The following is a 22008-nucleotide window of genomic DNA, read 5'->3' as shown; positions in this document are numbered from 1 at the left end:
CTACAAAAAGTCGGTCTGCGAAGTTAGCAGATTACCTGCAGGAATAGTTTGTTAAAAAATTACGTCTAGCGGCTTTGTTTGGTATTCAACTGGATGAAGCCAGGCATAGAAGTAGCACTGCTGATTGTTTACTATCTGTTAAAAGACTTGGAAGAGAGAACCATTGTTGAACATTGTGCTGCCTCTAACTGGGCACAGAAACGGCACACAACAAAATTCAGAAACTTCACGATTTCATTATTGAAGAGGGCATTGACTGGTCGAAATGCAAATCGGTTGCTACTTTTTTTTTCTTTTTTTTTGGAGATGCATAAGAGTTGTTCCATTCTTGTACAGCCACTAGTACGCGAAGCGTTTCGGGCAGGTCCCTGGAATACGATCCCCTGCCGCGAAGAATCGTTTTTTCATCCAAGTACACATTTTACTGTTGTGTTAGATGCTACAGATAAGGATTTGCGCCCAGTAAATCCTCCCCGGCCAGGATACGAACCCATGACATAGCACTCGCGGAACGCCAGGCGAGTGTCTTACCACTACACCACGGAGACTACTGATGGTGCAAAAGCTATGGTCGGTGCAATCAATGGCGTAAAGAAAATCCAAGCGGTCTCGCCAAATTGTATCGCAATTCACTGCATGATTCACAGGGACGCGTTAGTGGCAAAACTGAATGAAACTAGAAATGCTAAAGAGACAAGGGGCTTTGAGCTTCTACTTGACGCCCCCCTCCCTGTTCAGGTCGTTGTTGCTGTGAGGGGGGGGGGGCCCTGGTGGGCGGCTGCCGGAGTGTAATGCTCCTTGGGACAGAACATTTGTCCTAATGTAGCTTTGTGCTCCTGCTGCTGTCCTCTCTAATTGTGCTGAACGACTTTTCCTTTTCCTAATGTTTCGTTTTTCTCCCCCCTCTTCTCCTATCTGCTTGTCGTTTCCTGCCGACGTTTTGCTTGTTTTGGGTATTCCTTTGGACTTCTATTTTGAAGAAGTCTCCTGCTATTTTGAAGAGTATGCCTCTTCAACACTGGGTGCTTAAGGAGGCATACTCTTGCACTAGTAGAACTGTAGTACCCAACGTCTCAAGAGAGGAACCTTTCATTGTCAATCCCACTATCGTCACTAAACCCGATCTCGACGGACTGACGGTTCTTAAAGTGGCGTTTGTGGGGGCGTATACTCACGACGCACCCCTAGGGGGCCCCGGCGTTATCGGCGATAGCTTCCTGTTGGGTGTCCTGCCTCTAATTGTGGCTCCATGGTGGGTATGGAGGCACATTCGGGATGAAATTGTCTCTTCGTATTTATGTCGTTGAATGTTTCTGATGTACCCTCTCAGGCTCGTGGGGTGGGCGACCAAGCCCCCGAGTCGGACTGTATTGGAAGACCGGGCTCTGTATCCCCCGCTGCATTGGGTCCCGACCTTGCTCCTCCTTTGACCCCTCCTGACTTCTTCCCTCAGCTCCCCAACCTCCTCTGTAGTTGGGTCGAGCCTCAAGCTCCCAGTGGTGACCACTTCGTCCCCTGGCGCGGCTAAGTCTCTCGTTGTGACTACTACACCTTTTATCAGGCCTTGTTTAGTCCCGCTTCATGGGCCAAATACTTTGATCTCCTCCCTCTTGATTCTACGCCTCCTGACGATTTCTCCCTCCATCGGCATCTTGTTGATTCCATGGATGCCTCTGTTACCCTCAACCCCACTCGTCTCGGTACACGTGTCGTTGCTGCTCCTCAGAATGCAGCTTCCCGCTTGGCTGCCTTATCCTGCCTTGGTGAGACCCCTGTTCGGGTCTCAAAGAACGCTCGGTTGAATGCCAGTGTTGGCACTATTCTCCTTCCGCCCCATGTTGCGACCTGTGTTCGGAACCTGCAGGACTGCCACGATGATATTCGGCATATCCTTGATGCCTAAGGCCATTCTGTCCTGCAGGTAGACACGTTTATTCGTCCCCTTCGTGGTCGTCGCCGTCAACCCCTTCGGGTTGTGAAGATTACTTTGATGGTAGGACACTTCCACCCTCTGTCATTCTTGCTGGTGCTAGGTGCTCTGTCCAGGAGTACATTCCTTCTCCTAGGCTCTGTAACAAGTGCTGGAGGTTTTGGCATGGTGCCCTCCGCTGCTCTGGGACTATCTCTCTCTCTCTCTCCTTTGTGTGGACGCGAATGTCATTCTAAGTCGGAGTGCATTTCTTCCCGGGCTCACTGCCTCAACTGCGGTGAGGCCCATCCTACCTTCTTCCGTGCATGTATCCATTACAAGCTTGAGGCAGCTGTCCTCAACTTAAAGCACCGGGAGCATTTATCTTGTCCTGAGGCGAGGCTCCAGGTTCGCCGGCTCCCGCCTTATTCTAACGTCTCTAATGCTCACGTGTGGCGCTCTTCCTCTGCTCGTCCTTCCCACCTTCTTCAGACTCACAACCGTTTTCGGGCCTTGGACTCTGATACGCCCACTGCGTATCGGGGGTCCCTCCTCTGTTCCTTTGAGTTCTATCCCGAAGGGTCCCCCTCCTGGTCCACTGTCTGGGGGTTCCCTTTCTTTCTACCCGGTCTGTCATATCTCCTGTGTCTTCTTCCTCGTCTCCCTCCGATCCTCCTTCCCATCCTTCTCCTCCGTCTGTTGACTCTCCCTGTCGCCTGTCAATGCGGGCTGATGTCCATCGCTCTCCTAACAGCCGTCGTGTGTACTCTCGTTCAGCTTCTCCTGTTGAGACGCTAGAATTCGTTGCCCAGTACGTAGTTGCTGGGACGCCTGTCTCTTTAAGTCAGAAGCGTAAGCCTGGCTCCTCTCCTTCCTCCTCCTCAGCGGGTAAGAAGGCTTCGCTTTCTTCCTCGGCCCCTACTTCTGACTCAATCGCTCCTTCCCCTCCCATTTCGGCGGTTGTGCCCTCTGTTCCTGGTATGGAGGTTTCTTTGGCCCCCGCTTCCTTCTCGGTTGCTGTCCTTGCTTAGGTGCGCTCCCCTCTTTCTACTCCCCCTCTTCCTGCTGCTGTCCTTGACTGCCCCTCTCGGTTGTCTCCTACTCATCCTTCTGCTCGTCCTCCGGACCCTGCATGTTCGCCTCTGGTCTATTCTCCCGCTTCCATTCCTCCGTCTTTGCTCAGTTTACCCGTGCCCACTAACCCTGACTTTGCTGACCCTAATCCCGACCTTGATCATCTTTAACGTGCTATGTTGCTCTTTCGCCTTTGTTTCTTCCTTGTTCTCTGTGTCCTTTCTCTTCTCGTCGAAATCTATTCTTCAATGGAACGTTCGGGGTTATTACACCAATTTCCTTGAACTCCAACTTCTGATTTTGCGGTTTTCTCCCCTTTGTGTCTGTCTCCAGGAGCCGATGGTTGGTGCTCATCCTGGTCGCTTTCGTGGCTATTCCTTTCTCTCCCCCTGCCTAGCTGTTGCTGGGGCTCCTAACTCTTCTGTTCTCTTGATTCGCTGTGATGTTCCCTTTGTCCCCTTACTTTTTCCTTCGCCTCTCCATATTTCTGCTGCTCGTATCTTTGAGGGGAAAATGGTGCACCGTTTGTTCCATTTATCCTCCCCTTCCCCCCTCCCCTTCCCCCCCCCCCCCCCCCGAGTGTCCCGCTTACTCCTCCTGATCTGAAACACCTGCTGTACTCCTTGCCAGAGCCTGTGCTCCTGCTGGGTGATTTCAATTGTCGTCATTCCCTTTAGGGTGATGCTCTGACGAACACCCGAGGTCGCCTTCTTGAGCTGTTTATCATCTTTATTTCCCTGTCTCTTCTGAATTCTGGTGAGCCCACGCATTTGGACTCTCGTACTAGCACCCCTTCGTGTTTTGATCTTTATCTTTGCTCGTCTTCTTTTTACTTAGATTTCATGTGGCAGGCTCTTGACCTCCATGGCAGTGACCATTTCCCCATCCTTGTTACCTTTTTCTCTTTTTCACCCTCCCCTCTCCTTCCCTAGGTGGCAGTTTGCTAAAGCGGACTGGAACCTATTTACCCCCAGTGCTGCTCTCTCTGACCTCTCCCTTCTACCTCTCCCTCGCTCTCTCCTCCATTTTCATGACACTGTCTTCGAAGCTGCCCTCCACTCTATTCCTCGCTCTTCCTCTCGGGATCCACGGAAGTGCGTTCCCTGGTGAAATGCAGACTGTGCTCGGGCTGTCCGCTGTAAGCGTGCAGCCTGGAATAGACACCGCCGTCGGCAGACGGCCGATTCTTTCCTTTTCTTTCAGAAGGCAAGTGCTGTGGCCCGTAGGGCCATTCATATGGCTAAAGGTGAATGTTGGGAATCTTATGTTTCCACAATTACGTCCGAAACTCCTCTGTCACAGAACTGGAAGCGTATCCGCAAGATAGAGTGTAAGTTTGTTCCCGATGTTTCATGTGGCGGACCCATTGCAAGTCGCTACCGAACTGGGTTTCCACTTTTCTTCTGTTAGCTCTGGTCTTCATCTTCCCCAATCTTTCCTTCTTCGTAAACCTGTCCTTGAATTTCGTCCTTTAGATTTCTGCACTCGTCTCCAGCTTCCCTATAATGATCCCTTCTCTCTCTCTGAACTTGTTCTTCCCTGGCCCTCTGCGGTTCTATGGCGGCGGGCTCCGATGGTATTCATTATGAGATGCTTCGCCATCTCCCTCCGTGCACGTCTCAGTATTTACTGAGTCTGTATAATCGGATCTGGGAGTCGTCGTCAGTCCTTGAGGACTGGCTTGATACCGTTGTCCTTCTTGTTCGCAAACCGGGGTTTCTGGGTACTTCCCCTAAGGACTTTCGCCCTATTGCCCTCACAAGTTGTGTCTGCAAACTCTTTGAACGTATGGTTAACGTTAGTCTGATGTGGTTCCTGGAACACCATCATCTCCTCTTCCCTTCTCAATTTGGATTCCACAAGTGCCGCAGCACAACAGATGTCCTGGTGACCTTGGAGGTCTATATTCGTACTGCTTTTGCTGCCGTCCTTTTTGACCTGGAAAAGGCTTACGATACACTGGCGATATCATATTCCATCCCAGCTTCTTTCTTTTGGCCTTCGTGGTCATCTCCTTCTCTTTCTCCGCAGCTTCATCTCTCGTCGTTCCTTTCGGGTGAGGCTTGGTACCGCTCTCTCTTCCTCTTTTCAGCAATACGAAGGTGTGCCCCAGGGTAGTGTTCTGAGCACTACCCTTTTTCTGGTTGCCCTCAATGGTCTTCTTTCCCCTCTTCCTTCAGGCATCTTCTCCGCTCTCTATGTCGATGATCTTTCATTTTGCTGTCAGGGTGATGATTTGCCTCTCCTTCAACGCCGGCTTCAACTTGCGATTGATGCGGTGTCGTCTAAGGCCACCGATCATGGCTTCAAGTTCTCTACTACTAAGACTTGTGCCATGACTCTTACTCTGAAACGGATCATTCTTCTTCCCTCTTTGTCACTTTATGGTCATCCCATTGAGTACAAAGATTCCGCGAAGCTTTTGGGGTTATTCTTTGACACTCGTTTGTCTTGGTCTCCCAATATCTCTTACCTCCGGGTTGAGTGCTCTAAGGCCCTTACCCTCCTTCGGGTATTATCCCATAATTCTTGGGAAACGGATATGCGCACTCTGCTTGCTTTACATTCCTCTCTCGTCCTGTCTAAGCTCGATTATGGTTGCCCTGCTTACTCGTCTGCTTCTCCTTCTACTCTTCGCCGTCTTGATGCTTTGCACCATACTGGGTTGTGCCTCAGTTCTGGTGCCCTTTGTTTGACTCCCGTCCTCAGCTTGTATGTTGACACTGGTTTCCTATCTCTGCAGGACCGCTGTGATCGCTATTGTCTTGCGTGGTCCTTGCAACATCCTTCCTCTCGCCTCTGTCGTGCTTTAACTTTTACCCCTACTGCGGTTCCTGTTCCTCTTCACCACCTCCCTCTTTCTGTCTGGTTATCTAGGCTTACAGGATTCTCTTTCCGTTCGAATTTCTAATATTTCTCCTCGTGTTGTTCCTTCTTTGCCCCCGTGGAGAGTCCCCCTCTCCGCAATTTTGTACATCCTTGACCCGATCACTAAAATATTTACCCCTCCTACGGTTCTAAAACGCCTTTTTCTTCAGCACTTTTCTTCTCTCTCCCACCCCGTTTCCGTCTTTACCAATGGGTCTAAGTCTGCGAACGGTGTTGGCTACTCTGTCGTTTTTCCTGATCACACTTATATGTGTAGCTTACCTCCGGAGACTAGCATCTTCACAGCGGAGCTTTATGGTATTCTCTATGCTCTTCGTCTCCTGCTCTCTCGTTGTCAATCTTCCTTTGTGTTATGGACCCGAATCCAGCGTCAGAGCACGGAGCCATGAAATAAGCGCCATCTGTGAATTGCCAGCCGAAAACCCCGCAACATGGACAACGCCATCTAGCGAGGACGGGATATACCAGCCACAGGGGCTGGTTTCCCGTCTTAATCAGCTCATAACGTAGCCGCTGATGACCTCTGGTGAGGTGGCGCTTACAGTGAACGCCATCTATGGAGTAAATACGTGGACGTTTTTGTCTAAGCTTGTAAGTGATGTTTCTTAGTGACCCCATGTAGTGTCCCCAGCACTAATGACGTGTCTGATTACAGAGTCGACCTGGGACTGCTGTATTGGACGATGGGGCAGTCTACCCAAGGCAGCCAAAGTCTCTCCACGAGTTTGCTTAAGAAGCTGTGAATCACCCCCGGACGAACACTGCTGAGAGTGTTAGTCTGCCTGTGACGTGGCAGTATCAGGAATCGCCTTGTCCGTGGCTGGCTGATGGAAGAGACTAGCCATTGTGGTGCTGAGAGAGGAGAGTGATCAGCGGAATCACACGAGGCTCCTGCCTAGGGCTCGCAACCCTAGTATCAGTCGTGGAGTGGCCTACACCGCGGAGCTGATCGGAACCTGCCAGCTACAGGCTGGATTGTGGTTGAAGGCCTCTACGACGGAGCACCCAGTGGCACTGTGATTTGGCTGGCCCTGTGGCCAGGGTAGATTCGCCGAGACGTCGCCAAGAGGATTAATCGTGGGCCGAATAAGAGAACCAGGGCTACTCATCGTGAGCACAGTGGAGCATCCTGTGTCTTCAGAGGAAGACAATTCTGTACATTAGTATATTTATAACCCCGTGTGACTGATTGTTATTTATTTATGGTGGTGGTGAAATAATATATATAAATTAGAGCATTTGTATCCCTCCCCCTTTAATTTAACTTGCGTTATGAAACACATCCCTTGAAAGCCTCTACTAACTTGGGGCCGGATTCCCAAATTCTAATAACACCAGAAAAGAACCCGGTTGCAACCCAGTAGGGCCGTAACACTTTGTAGTTGTTGTTGACTCTCATAGTGCCCTCATGGCTCTCGGGTCCTTAAATCTGGTTCATCCAGTGGTTGTCGAGATCCAGCATTGGCTGTTTCTTGTTCACAGTAAATTTAAGTCGGTTGAGTTTTGTTGGTTTCCCAGCCATATTGGTCTCTTTAAATGAGCGTGCGGATGCTGCTGCCAGGAAAGCTCTCCGCTCTTGTCCCATCTCTCGTAAAGCTATTCCTTATTTCGTGGCGTGTCTTTAAATGAGCGTGCGGATGCTGCCGCTAAGGAAGCTGTCCGCTCTTGTCCCATCTCTCGTAAAGGCATTCCGTATTCCGACTTTTACCCGGTTATCCATTCCTCAGTCCTTACCCGTTGGCAGGCTTCTTGGTTGTCTGTTACTGGTAACAAGCTACGTACTCTTAAATGTTGTGTTTCCTCGTGGCCGTGCTCCTTCCACCGTACCCGGCGGTGGGAAACAGCTCTGGCGAGGTTGCATATTGGCCATACTCGCTTAACCCATGGTCACTTGATGGAGCGCCGCCCTGCTCTTTATTGTCCTAGTTGCATTGTCCTTCTTACGGTCGTGCATGTCCTTCTTGAATGTCCTGACTTCCAGGACGAGCGTGTGTCTTGCTTTCCGACCGCCCCTCGCGGTCACCTGTCCCTCGATAGAATTCTTGGTGACTCGGATACTTTTGATATCGTTCGCCTTATGCGTTTTTGTTCTCGTATTGGCATCCTTGGTGATATTTAGCGCCCTCTGATTATTTTGCGTATTTGATGGTGCTACATAGCCTTCCCGGTTTGGTGCCTTCTTTTGATAATTACTTACTTACTTACTACTCCTTATTTCGACTTTTACCCGGTTATCCATTCCTCCATCCTTACCCGTTGGCAGGCTTGTTGGTCGTCTGATACTGGTAACAAACTACATTCTCTTAAAAGTTGTCTCCTCGTGGCCGTCCTCGTACCACCATAATAATCGATGGGAAACGGCCCTGGCAAGGTTGCGTATTGGCTATACTCGCTTAACTCATGGTCACTAGATGGAGCGCCGCCCTGCTCCTTATTGTCCTAATTGCATTGTCCCTCTTACGGTCGTGCATATCCTTGTTGAACGTCCTGACTTCCAGGACGAGCGTGAGTCTTGTTTTCCGACCATCCCCTGGGTCGCTTGTCTGTCGATAGTATTCTTGGTGACTCGGATACTTTTGATATCGTTCGCCTTATGGGTTTCTGTTCTCGTATTGGCATCCTTGGTGATATTTAGTGCCCTCTGATTATCCTGCACATTTGATGGTTCTACATTGCCTTCCCGGTTAGGTGCCTTCTTTTGATAATTACTTACTTTCTTCTACTTGACGATGTTGTCAAAATGGTTAATCATATCTGTGCACATGCAAAAAAAAGCATAGAATGTTTCCTAAGTTGTGTATGGATATGGAAGCTAATTTCACAAAACTCTTTCATACTGAAAGGTTGGTTACCTTGGGGTAAGGTTCTTAAATGAATGTTTGCATTGAGAGAGCATCTCTGTTTTCTTTACTGAGGAAGCAAACACCATGGCAGTTAAATATCAGGATGTGTTCTGGTTGGCAAAATTGTCTTACAAGGCTTCAATCTATGAACTTTTGAACAACCTAACATCAGTCAGCAGGGCAACGGTAGATATATTTTTACAAATATAGGGAAAATAAATGCATTTAAACTGAAGGTGGAAAAAACAGAGAAGTTACTTAGAAAAGACGGGCTTTTCTGATTTTGAATTATTTGACTCATTTATGAGAGAATGTGGCTGGGAACATGGTATGCGGCAATAGAGCAGACACTAGAGGTACATATGTCACACTCATTTATCAGACACCTTACTTTAATGCAAGAAAACCTTGACTTCTATTTCCCAGACAGTGAGAATGACCAGCTGACCTCCAACATATGGATGTTTATTTCCTTCACAGATGACGGAACTGATCATTGTGATGCTCTTTTAGAGCTAAGGGCAGATTATTCACAAAAAGCATTTTTCAAGACATTTAGCCATCCCATGGATTTCTGGCTTTCCCTGCTTGATATTCCAGACTACAAGGATCTAGTTGAGCAGGCAATAGCCATATTTGTACAAATGCCAACATCATATTTGTGTGAGCAAGGGTTCTCTAGTTTAGTTTAGGTGAAGACAAAGAAAAGGAATGCAATCCTGAGTTTGGGTCCTCTCATGCGAGTTGCACTTGAAAATCGTCTGACACCTCAATTGAACCTAATAGTAGACAAAGTACTACAGCAGCCAAGTCACTGATTTTTTTTAAAGGATAAATTTGTTTTATTTATTTGATACCGTACGAAATTTAGCAAACATTGTCTGCAATTTTACTTTAGTGAAGGAAAATGCATCTAAATGCCATCCTTAATGTTATCCTCTGTATTTTGAGCCCCTTAGTTTGAGATTATGAGCATAAATATATAGATGAATAGGTAAAACTTCAATAAAAAATAACAGAATCTGCTTTTTTCTGTTTACATAGTCATAGAAATGAAATATGAAACATAGATTTTAAACATTAAAAACATGAGTTTTTTAATGAGACTTTTTTGGGGTGGGGGTGGACCGCTTCTACTTAATCACCACTAAGGGTGGACGACATTAAAAAAGGTTGAAGACCACTGATTTAGAATGATTACGACAATCTGCATTCCTTTTTCGTAATTCTTAATAAATGGGCAGTAAAGAGACGGATTACATCTTTTCCTGATTTGGAATTAAAGTTTAAAAAATTCTGGTTTCTAATGCAAATGGATTTTTTCACAAATTCTTAATTAAATTCGAATACAAATCATACTATCTCTATAAAATGTAAATGCTTATTTGTTCAAAATCGCTTATCTCTGAAAGTTCTTCACCGGTATCTTTGAAATTTTCAAACAATGTTACATTGGCATCCGAGCGGGCTTTCATGTACATACTATATTGATGTAAGGTTTGTGATGCAAAAAACTTTTTTTGTTAAAGCTGTTTTTCATTTGACAGAAACTTTGAAACCTCTATACTGATTGCTTTGAAATTTGGCAACCTTGCATTTGAATAGACGTGTGTTATTATATACCTCCTATATACATGCCACAACTGCGAAAGAAAAAATCATGCTTTGTTTTGAAAAACAGGGCCATCTGTTGGACGAAATAGCAACACACACGCTATTTTAAATATATTATGAATCCCATTTATATGTTTCAGATTGCATGATAAATTAAATTTTACAGCCTGTCCTTCAAAAATGGGGAGGTAAATGTAACAGCCCCATAAGTGCAGTTATGTACTATGCATGGAAGTCAGGAATTGTACTTATTAACACTTAGCATTAAATCGTACTGTCAAATATATTGTGAATATTTGAGTTTACCTGAAAAGCTGAATATAAAACCATGACCTAACCTAACTGTCTTAGTTTTTGAAGATTAGCATTTTATTGCTTCTTAATTATAATTACTACTTAATCTATAGCTATATTGATATTAGTTATTACAATAAGTAAACCAAACTAAAATATTTCTAAATTGTAAAGTAACTCAGGATATTTTAAAACTTTGTATAAAATCTGTACTGTTTAATAAAACTGAAAAAAATCGATATTTAAAATTTGTGAAGAGCGAACTGAACTTTATAACTTCATCCTAAAATTCTGAGTGTCTTAACAGAAAACGAGGAGAATTAAATAGGGAGGTAAATGTAACAGCCCCATAAGTGCAATTATGTACTATGTATAATAGTCAGGAAATGTACTTATTACACTTAGTATTAAAACGTACTGTCGATTCGGAAGATTTGTTGGAATTTTCAAAGATTTCGAATTATTTTCATTTTGATTTATTTTGTGTGACATTGTTGGAATTGAGCTGTTGTTTACCATACCATTAATTTCATAAGTGCAAGTATAAATGCCACATCTGTGGCAGGTTAAAACACGCTTTTTTATCAAAATGCATAATCAGTTGCACGTAAGAGCAACTTGCGCTATACTAAATGTTACGATTCCATTTCAATGTTTCCAATTTCATTGATCAATTGAATTTTCAGATTTCGCATTATTTTAATTTTGATTGAATTATTTTGTGACATTGCATTGGAATGGAGCGGCTTTGTTTACCGTACTTTTCATTTCGTGAGTATATTTAATATTTTTTTTTTTATTTCGTTTTTTATTGTTTTTCTTATATTTCAGGGATTGGGACATCAGATCATTTGGGGATGCATCGGACGAGGGAGTATGGAATGGTGGAGGGACGAGGGAGTTGGGGATGGTGGGGACGAGGGGACAGGGGGAGTAGAGAATGGTGGGACTGAGAAGCGGACAGGAGAGTGAGGGAAGGTATGGAGGACAAGGGAACAGGGGAGGGGGGGAAATGGAAGGTAGGACGAGGGGACGAGGGAGTGGGGTATGGTTGGGAGGACGAAGGGACTTAGTGAGGAATAGTTGGGGGGACGAGAGGACAGGGGAGGGGGAATGGTGGGGAGGACTGTGAGACAGGTGGAAGGTTGTTGTGGCTTAGCAAAGTACATGCGTTGTTGAGCCACAGCAACGCCCGGCTGGGTACAGCTAGTATATACATATATTCTCTCCTGGGGAAAATATTTTTCGAAAATCGAAGTCATATACGGAAGATAGTCGTCTTCTTTTTAATTCTCCATATTCATAATTTACATTTTCTTCAGCATACATTATAAGTGTGGGGAACCTGTAGTAAACCAGGGATAGATTCACGAAGCAGCTACGCTAGTACTTACGAACGTGTGCATCTTTCCTCAATCTTTGACGGCTTTGGTTACATTAATTAAAGTTTACAAGCATTAAATCTAACCAATAAACTGTTTTATAAACACTCTCCTGGTGCTTTGGAGCTGATTAACCGTTTAATAATTTTAAACAAAGCAGCCCGTTAAAGACTGAAGTCCATTACATCCAGCGATTACCCCCACAGACGCATTCATAAATTTTAAGATGCTGTTCATTCAAAACGGGAATTTTATCATATATAAATTAATATAATATATAAGCATATTGTGCATATATAGGCATAGGTTAGGCTAAGTTAGGAGTTTAGATTCTGTTGGCGATTATTTGTATTTGTAGTCAGTGGGTTAAGCATTTAAAGTTGTGGTTCGAACAAAACAAGTTGGTGAAGCATTTGTTCCGGAAGTGTTCGATCAAACTCAGTTGAGTCGTTTGTGAACAGTTTTTAATTCATAAACGGGGTTTGGCGGGTGCATGGAATCACTTTTGGGTGTTTATTTGGAGGACGGGCTGAAACAAAGCCGCAAAAGATTGAACATGTACAGACGAGAAGTCACAATAATGTGGCTGAATTATGTTGAACAAACCACACACTAGAAAGTGAAGGAACGACGACGTTTCAGTCTGTCCTGGACCATTCTCAAGTCAATTGTGATGAGGGCATGTTGTTTAAGATTCAGGTACTGGGAACCAAAAGTTCCAATTAGCACGGGCTATGGTGAGCCGGTAGTGTACTTACCTGGCACAAGAGCGGGGCTGTAACTTTGATGAGGGAAGGAGCAGAAGTCAATAAATAGGTAAGAGAGAGGTGAGGAGAAAAAATCTTGGAAGAAGAAAAAGCAAGGCAAAAGGTACGAGAGGTAAGGTGTAATAAAGGTGATAGTAATAGGAATAAGAAAGGGATCGTAAGAGAAAACAAGGGAAGGAAAAAGAAAGATAAATGGAAGGGTAAGCTTATGTAAAGTCACGCTTGTTAGAAGATTTAGATCATTTGAGTATATACTGTGTGTGGGGGTTTTCTTTTTTGCTTTCACGACTGCAATGCGTACGTCGCCAATGTACATGTGGCAGACGCTTCACGAAACTGTCGGAATTAGCAGTATAGAAAATACGAGAGCAACCGTACAGGGATTGGGAGCAAGGTCGAGTTAGAGTCCTTGAGGGTCTCTTCTCAGACTAGCCTCACCTGGTCCTGCTCCACGTTGATCGTTGGAATCTCCTCAATGATTAAACACTTTAAGAGACTCCTAGGGTCCTCATCACATTTATAGTTTAGTGAATTAGGCAACTCGGTGTTGAAGACACCTAGAGCTGAAGGCTTGAGTAATGTTGGCAGTATTCAGAAGTGGTTCAACGGAAACACCGCATAAAGCTTAACAGTAGTTTATTTACTAACTTAACCACTAATACAAAGGGTGTTTGATTTACTTTAGATTGGCGTCAGAAAGGCTATGGTTATATTAGGCCGGCCACACACGTGCAGTTTTAACTGACAGTTATGACTGTTCAGTTATAACTGTCACAGTTCAAACTTACGTCAGTTAAAAATGAAATGCACACACACACACACACACAGTTTAATCCCTCAGTTTTACCATGGATTCCGAGGAGGACGATCTTGCCGCTCTTGGTGTATTCTTTGTAATGCTACAAGCAAATAGAAAAAAGAAAACTAAGAAGCGTAAGCAGTGGTGCAAAAAGTGGTTACTAAGGCGAAATCAATGTTCTGATATTAAATTGTTAAAGGAATTAAGTGAAGAACCAATTGATTTTCTCAATTATTTGCGCATGACTGAAACTGTGTACCAAAAGCTGCTTTCTCTGGTTTCTCCTTTCATTAAAAAGAAAGATACAATAATGAGAAGAGCAATATCGCCACATGAAAGATTAACTGCTACCTTGAGGTTTCTAGCAACTGGACGGTCGTATGAGTGTCTCAAATTTCTCAAATTACCTCTTCGTTTTCATTGTCCAGATTTGAACGTGACGTCCTTGGAGTATCTTGATCTTGCAGGAATTCAAGCAGGTCGTAATACCAAAGTACCGGCTTGTAGATGCTCCAGACTTCTTTGATACCTCAACCTTCTTTTTCTCCTTGCGATAAGCGCTTCTCAAACTATTAAGTTTCATCAAGACTGACTTCTTAGTGGCACCAGGCTCAAGTTCCTCCAACTTCTTTACTAATTTGCTATAGGCAACATCTTTCTTTGTGCGGTCATGATACTCTTCACTTTTAACTTGCCACAGGCAAGGTTCAGATCGATAGAGTTCAATGAATTATACAATCACTTGGTTTTATTTACGTGCCATCTTAAACTGCACTCACCGCTACCACCTGTAGAAATGAGAAGTTGAGAACTGTACAGTTACGAATCCTCACACACGCTCAGTTCAGTTACTCCTTTCAGTTAAAAATATGGAACATTGCATTTGTCGCAGTTTAACTGTACAGTTCTGTTGAACTGACGAAATGAGCAACTGAGATACCCACACACGTGCAGTTTTAACTGACAGTTTTAACTGAACAGTTATAACTGTCAGTTAAAACTGCACGTGTGTGGCCGGCCTTAGCGAGACTCTTGACGTCGGGCTAATCGACTCGGATCCACTCGTGGTGAAACACCTAACTTAACACAGTTGACAGCCAATCATTAACACGACAACCTAACTGCTGGTATGCAAAGGGATCACAAGAGTTCCAACTGGATACTCGGAAATGATGATATGCAATAAACACAAATACACTGTCAATGGGACAGGTAATAACATGCACAATAATATCACACAATAACTAAATGTGTGGCGTATGTGAAGCTCACATTCACAGACAAGTGAAATGCCGTGATACCACATTGATAACATGCATACACCGTCGATTCACCTATAACCTGTGACAGGTATAAGAAGGTGAGAACTGTGGTTGATACCTCAGATCAACACAGACACAATAAAACAATGACAAGATCTTGTACTTACAGATAAGGTACCTTTCCTTACTCACTCACTCACTCAGACACATTTATGCAAGAACTCGTAGGCGGCCTGGCAGCTGGTTTCGCTCGTAGACACAGAGGGTACTCGCAGTAGGGCGAACTGTATGTCTACAGACACATGCACACACTCTTGGAACTGGCGGTGAGTAAGGGTGGTGACGTCACGTGGTACAGTGAGGGCGGTGGTGGCTGGCGGCTGCAGGTTATATGGTACCATGCACTTCACTGTACACTGTGGTACAGGTACACTGTGGTAAAGTCACACACAGATTACTCAGGCGGCGGCACTGCCTTAGTTCACTCTAAGTCACTCACAACGATCTTTGTCACCAGGGGTTACCTGGTACCAGTCTGGTTCGCTCTGGAGATTTGTCACGTTAGGCTTCTGAACAATATATTCACAATCGTGATTCTGGGCGAGTGTGGGTATATTTCTAAGAAGCTGAGTTAACTTGATGGTGAGGAATGGACTGTGTTCAGTCTATTGGCTGGTAGACAGAACAGAACACGTCCTCTGGGTAAGGGCTCCCTCACTTGAATACTCTACAAGGGCTGCCGGGCATCTCGTGGCACACAGCACAAAAGAGTTACAATGTGACCAATAGCATTGCAGCAAATAAGCGGGAACCAATCATATGGACCGTTCGATGATCAGTAGTAGGAGTGACGTCATGAGCACGTCACGACTACGTCATAGCTGTTATTCTCCATTTCGCCGGCTGAGGTTGACCTCAGGGTCACACTGTCTCCTCGCAGGCGTCCCCTCTACTCTTCTCACGGTTCGCACCTGCCAATGTACTCATTGACCCTTCATGGCAAGTATGCTTAACTCCTCTGTATCTACTTCCTGACTGGATATACGGCGGCCTCCATATTATGAAAGTGTTCCTGGTTAAGTGGGCATTCTGGAGATACCCAACATGCCAGGTCACTATCCAGGGTTAAGAGAGATAGGCCTTTGTGCACGAAGTTCGGTGCACTGTGCGCTGCAATGAGCCATTCTAGTCAGCTGTGGGAGAATCTTGAGAGACCATTCTCTGACATCACCCCCCAACAAAAGACCGAGCCCCACAGCATGGTGCTTGTTCCTCCTCACCCCGCTGACGCACGTGCACATACTCTGAGTGCACGTAGTGCGGCCAGGTCGAGCAGACCCTGTTTTCTATACTGGTAGGCGAGGCGGGTTCTCGTCTAGACTATTTCCTTCTAAGTGAGGAATTTCTTCAGTCACCGGGTCACATGTGGCTATCTTTTCAGGTCTTGAGCAGGCACTGTGGTCGGACGTAGCTCCAGGTCTGGGTCGGCTCAACACCTCGAAACCCTGAGTGGCTCTAGTCTGTCCACTGCCTCTCTCCACCTGTGTCATGCCTGAAACATCAGAGGCACACTGGGAACTAGTGTCCGGTGATGCGCGTTGCATTTCCTCGCACATGTCTCCCTCGTTCGACGTCTCATTAATCACCCCTGACCTACTCAACCAGTCAGCACCTACTGCTGAGAGCAGTGGGTTGTCGATCTGCTCTGTCGAAGTCGAGCGCTGTGGTCCTCTCCTGTTCTTACGTCTTACATGCGTCTTCGACTTTGTGTATCCATCTACAGAAGGGTCCTCGTAGCGTTTGAGCATGTTCCTTTCCTTTGCTTCTTTCTCCATTACTTCACAGCTTGCTTTCTCTCCTTTATTCTTCAGCTGGGTGAGGGTGTGGTCACTCCCTGTGACGTCATCCCTGGGCAAGTCACCAGCTGACTGAGGGCAGCCGCACTCAGCTGAGGCAGCAGCTTCCTCGCTCTTCCCTTGTTTTCTTTGAGGGTGGACTCGGGCAATCAGAGACTCCCAGAACATTTCCCAATAAATGTCCATATACAGCACGTTCCTGTTGAACGGCACGTATTTTACCTTTGATGTAAGTTGTGTCGACCCACACATACACCTCCACCATCTCTTTAGTATAGCCATTTGGGAATTTGACATAGATATATCTACCTGTCTCAGATCCTGGCTTTACTAGACTTTTCCTTACCATGTGAGTAGTAGCGCCTTTGTCACGGAAGATTTTTGCCGATTTTCCGTTAACATTTCCGTCCACCACCTCAAGGGTCCAAGCTAGTGGATCCTTTCCAACGTTGGGATGTTTCTTACCACTTGAGCTAACACCTGCTATGTAGCCTGATTTCGGTTTTACCTTGCAATCAGCTGCACGATGACCTGGCTTAAAACAGCTGTAGCACTTGTGCACATGCTTGTTGGAGAAGTTTCCCTGCTCCCCCGACACACCAGTCTTAAGCTTAGCTCCTTCGCCAATACCTGTAGCATGATGCTTCTCGTGCGGCTTAACCCCTTTCACCTGTCTCCTGGCCCCAGCCCACAGATCAGCTTGCTTGGCCATAGACAAATTTGACACAATTTCTTGCTCTTTGAGCTTGACACACAGAGACGATTCGCATGCTTCTAAGAACTGTTCACGAATCATCAGCTGATAGAACCCCATGCTCCCAGGAGCAGTCTCCATGAGTTCACAGTAACGGTTTAGACTTGATTCTAACCGCTGTAACATTAACACATGTCTCTCCTTTTTGCAATTGAGCCCTACGGAAATTCTCTAGCATCCGGTCTGCAGTGATGCCAAAACCGTTCAGCAGCGCTGTTGTCAATGCCTCGTAATCTCCGCGCTGGTGCGGACCCAGACTGTGGTAGATAGTTAGTGCCCTACCCTTTAACAATGCACTAAGAGTGAGTGCCCACTTTGATCTTTCCCACCCGCAATCAGTGGTGTGACCTTCGTAAAACTTGATGTATGCATCCATCGAGTCGTCCCTCTCATCAAAGTTAGCTAGTTCAGGTAGTTTGACAGTCTTACCTTGTTCAACGTTAGTCTCTGTTGAACGACCACTATTGGTCGTTCAACAGGATGACCACTTGTCTGGTCATCCTGCCTTGCTTGCAACTGCATGCAAGCTATGCGTTCAGTACTTTCTCGGTTCTGCTGATCAGTCCAGCGTTTGTTTTCTCTCTCCTGCTGATCAGTCCACAGTTTGTTTTCTCTGTCCTGCTGATCAGTCCAGAGTTTCATAACTTGCTCTGCTACTTTATTCCCTTCAAATCCTAACTCCCTAACCTGGTCGTGGTATTCCTCTAAGGTGAATAATTGCGAGCCTACTCATTGAGTTGGTGTCGTCCACAAGGACCTTTTGGGTCGAGATTCTTCCCCCATAGAATCCCCCCAACGAAGTATTTAAAGGGCTAGATTCCCGCGTGACTCCGTTTTCTTCCGCAGCGCGCGTGATTCTAGTGACATCATTCTCGGTGACGTCACTTACAGGGGTCTCTACCTCCAAGTTGTCTCTCACTGGGGTCTCTCCCACTGTTATCTCTCACCAGGGTCTCACCACCGGTAGCCTCATCCAGTGTGATGAGACTCGTGCACGCCACCTCAGCACTACCCTGCATGTGTGCTTGTAGCATCATCTCTTCCACGGCTCTCCTGTGCTGTTCCACTCGTTCCTTACACTCTAGCTCAGTAAGAGTGTCGTAGTCGTCAGGTCTATGAGCGGTCAAGGCCTGGAGAAGATGCAGGTAGCGCTGTTTGTACTCTCCACACTCATACATACTGGTGGTGTGTGAACCTAACAGGGTGTTAAACATCCTCTGAATACGGCTCGTCACTTTTGAATTTTCAGGAAAAATTTAAGTGCGAAATTTTACTGTACAACCTAGCTCATAGGTTCCAACTAAGCCAATCACGTTGGGCGCCAGATGTGGGGGTTTTCTTTTTTGCATTCACGACTGCATTGCTTACGTCGCCAATGTACATGTGGCAGACGCTTCACAAAACTGTCGGAATTAGCAGAATAGAAAATACGAGAGCAACCGTACATGGCCTGGGAGCAAGGTCGAGTTAGAGTCCTTGAGGGTCTCTTCTCAGCCTAGCCTCACCTGGTCCTGCTCCACGTTGATCGCTGGAATCTCCTCAATGATTTAACACTTTAAGGGACTCCTAGGGTCCTCATCACATTTATAGTTTAGTGAATTAGGCAACTCGGTGTTGAAGACACCTAGAGCTGAAGGCTTGAGTAATGTTGGCAGTATTCAGAAGTGGTTCAACGGAAACACCGCATAAAGCTTAATAGTAGTTTATTTACTAACTTAACCACTAATACAAAGGGTGTTTGATTTACTTTAGATTGGCGTCAGAAAGGCTATGGTTGTATTAGCGAGACCCTTGACGTCGGGCTAATCGACTCTGATCCACTCGTGGTGAAACACCTAACTTAACACAGTTGACAGTCAATCATTAACACGGCAACCTAACTGCTGGTATGCAAAGGGATCACAAGAGTTGCAACCGGATACTCGGTAATGATGATATAAAATAAACACAAATACACTGTCAATGGGACAGGTAATAACATGCACAATAATATCACACAATAACTAAATGTGTGGCGTATGTGAAGCTCACATTCACAGACGAGTGAAATGCCATGATACCACACTGATAACATGCATACACCGTCGATTCACCTATAACCTGTGACAGGTATAAGAAGGTGAGAACTGTGGTTGATACCTCAGATCAACACAGACACAATAAAACAATGACAAGATCTTGTACTTACAGATAAGGTCCCCCTCCTCATCCGGCCCGTTGGCGTCGTGAGGGGGCTTGGTGGACGGCTGTCGGAGTGTGATGCTTCGTTGGGCAGTCCTCTGTCCTTTTCTGGCCTTGCACTCCTGCTGCTGTCTTCTCCAATTGGGCCGGATCGCTTTTCCTTTTCCTTATGTTTCGTTTTTCTCCCCCTCTTCTCCTATCTGCTTGTCGTTTCCTGCCGACCTTTTGCTTGTTTTGGATTCTTTCTTTGGACTTCTTTTATTTTGACGCCCGGGTGCTTGAGGAGGCATACTCTTGCACCCGTAGAACTGTAGTACCCAACGTCTCGAGCGAGGGGGACCTTTTATTGTCAACCCCCTTTCGTCGCTGAACCCGATCTCGACGGACTGACGGTTCTTAAGGTGGCGTTTGTGGGGCGTATACTCACGACGCACCCCTAGGGGGCCCCGGCATGATCGGCGATAGCTTCCTGTTGGGTGTCCTGCCTCTAATTGTGGCTCCATGGTGGGTATGGGGGCACATTCGTGGATGAATTTGTCATTTTTCGTCTCTATGTCGTTGAATGTTTCCGTTGTACCCTCTCAGGCTCGTGGGGTGGGCGACCAAGCCCCCGAGTCGGCCTGTATTGGAAGACCAGGCTCTGTAGCTCCCGCTGCGTTGGGCCCCGACCTTGCTCCTCCTTTGACCGTCCTGACTTCTTCCCCCAGCTCCCCTCCCTCCTCTGTGGTTAGGTCGAGCCTCCAGCCCCCGGTGGTGACCACTTCGTCCCCTGGTGTGGCTAAGTCTTTCGTTGTGACTACTGCGCCTTTTGACCCCTCTCTCTCTAGGGGTTCTCAACGCCGTTCGCGCCCCAACCGCACTCGCTCGATTCCTTCTCGTGCCGATGCGTATCAGGCCTTGTTTGGTCCTGCTTCATGGGCCACATACTTTGATCTCCTCCCTCTTGATTCTGCCTCTCCTGACGATTTCTCCCTCCATCGGCATCTTGTAGATTCCGTGGATGCGTCTGTTACTTTCAACCCCACTCGTCTCGGTACATGTGTCGTTGCTGCTCCTTCTCAGGATGCGGCTTCCCGCTTGGCTGCCTTATCTTGCCTTGGCGAGACCCCTGTTCGGGTCTCAAAGAACGCTCGGTTGAATGCCAGTGTTGGCACTATTCTCCTCCCACCCCATGTTGCAACCGGTGTTCGGAATCTGCAGGATTGCCACGATGATATTCGGCATATCCTTGATGCCCAAGGCCATTCTGTCCTCCAGGTTGACTCGTTTACTCGTCCCCCTCGTGGTCGTCGCCGTCAACCCCTTCGCGTTGTGAAGATCACCTTTGATGGTAGGACCCTTCCATCCTCTGTCATTCTTGCTGGTGCTAGGTGCTCTGTCCAGGAGTATATTCCTTCTCCTCGACTTTGTAACAGGTGCTGGAGGTTTGGGCATGGTGCCCTCCGCTGCTCTGGGACTGTCTCTCTCTGTCCTTTGTGTGGGAGTGAAGGTCACTCTAAGTCGGAGTGCACTTCTCCCCAGGCTCGTTGCCTCGTTGCCTGCGGTGAGGCCCATCCTACCTTCTCCCGTGCGTGTGTCCATTACAAGCTTGAGGCAGCCGTCCTCGACTTGAAGCACCGGGAGCGTTTATCTTTTCCTGAGGCGAGGCGCCAGGTTCGCCGGCTCCCGCCTTTTGCTAATATCTCTTATGCTCGCGTGTTGCGCTCTTCCTCTCCTCGTCCTTCCCGCCTTCCTCAGACTCACAACCGTTTCCGGGCCTTGGACCCTGATGCGCCCACTGCCCCCTCCTTTGTTCCTTTGGGTTCTCTCCCGAAGGATCCTCCTCCTGGTCCTCTGTCTGGGGTTCTCCTTCCTTCTACCCGGTCTGTCGTGTCTCCTGTGTCTTCTTCCTCGTCCCCCTCCGATCCTCCTTCCCATCCTCTTCCTCCATCTATCGGCTCTCCCCACCGCCTGTCGGTGCGGGCGGATGTCCATCGCTCTCCTAACGGCCGTCGTGTGTGCTCTCGTTCGGCTTCTCCTGTTGAGACACTGGAATCCGTTGCCCGGTACGTAGTTGCTGGGACACCGGTCTCTTTTAGTCAGAAGCGAAAGCCTGGCTCCTCTCCTTCCTCTTCCCCGGCGGGTAAGAAGGCTTCGCTTTCTTCCTCAGCTCCTACTTCTGGATCTGTTGCTCCTTCCCCTCCCGTTTCAGTGATTGCGCCCCCTGTTCCTGCTTTGGGGGTTTCTTTGGCCCCTGCTTCCCTTTCGGTTGCTGCTCTTGCTGAGGTGCGCTCCCCTCTTTCTACTCCCCCTCTTCCTGCTGCTGTCCTTGACTGCTCCTCTCCGTTGTCTCCTCCTCTTCCTCCTCCTCCTCCTCCTCCTCCTCCTCCGGACCCCGCCCGCCC

The sequence above is a fragment of the Procambarus clarkii genome, chromosome 54, assembly GCF_040958095.1.
Source record: "Procambarus clarkii isolate CNS0578487 chromosome 54, FALCON_Pclarkii_2.0, whole genome shotgun sequence".
Classification (NCBI taxonomy): domain Eukaryota; kingdom Metazoa; phylum Arthropoda; class Malacostraca; order Decapoda; family Cambaridae; genus Procambarus; species Procambarus clarkii.
The sequence above is the reverse complement of the archived record's forward strand: the minus strand, read 5'-3'. Positions refer to the sequence as shown.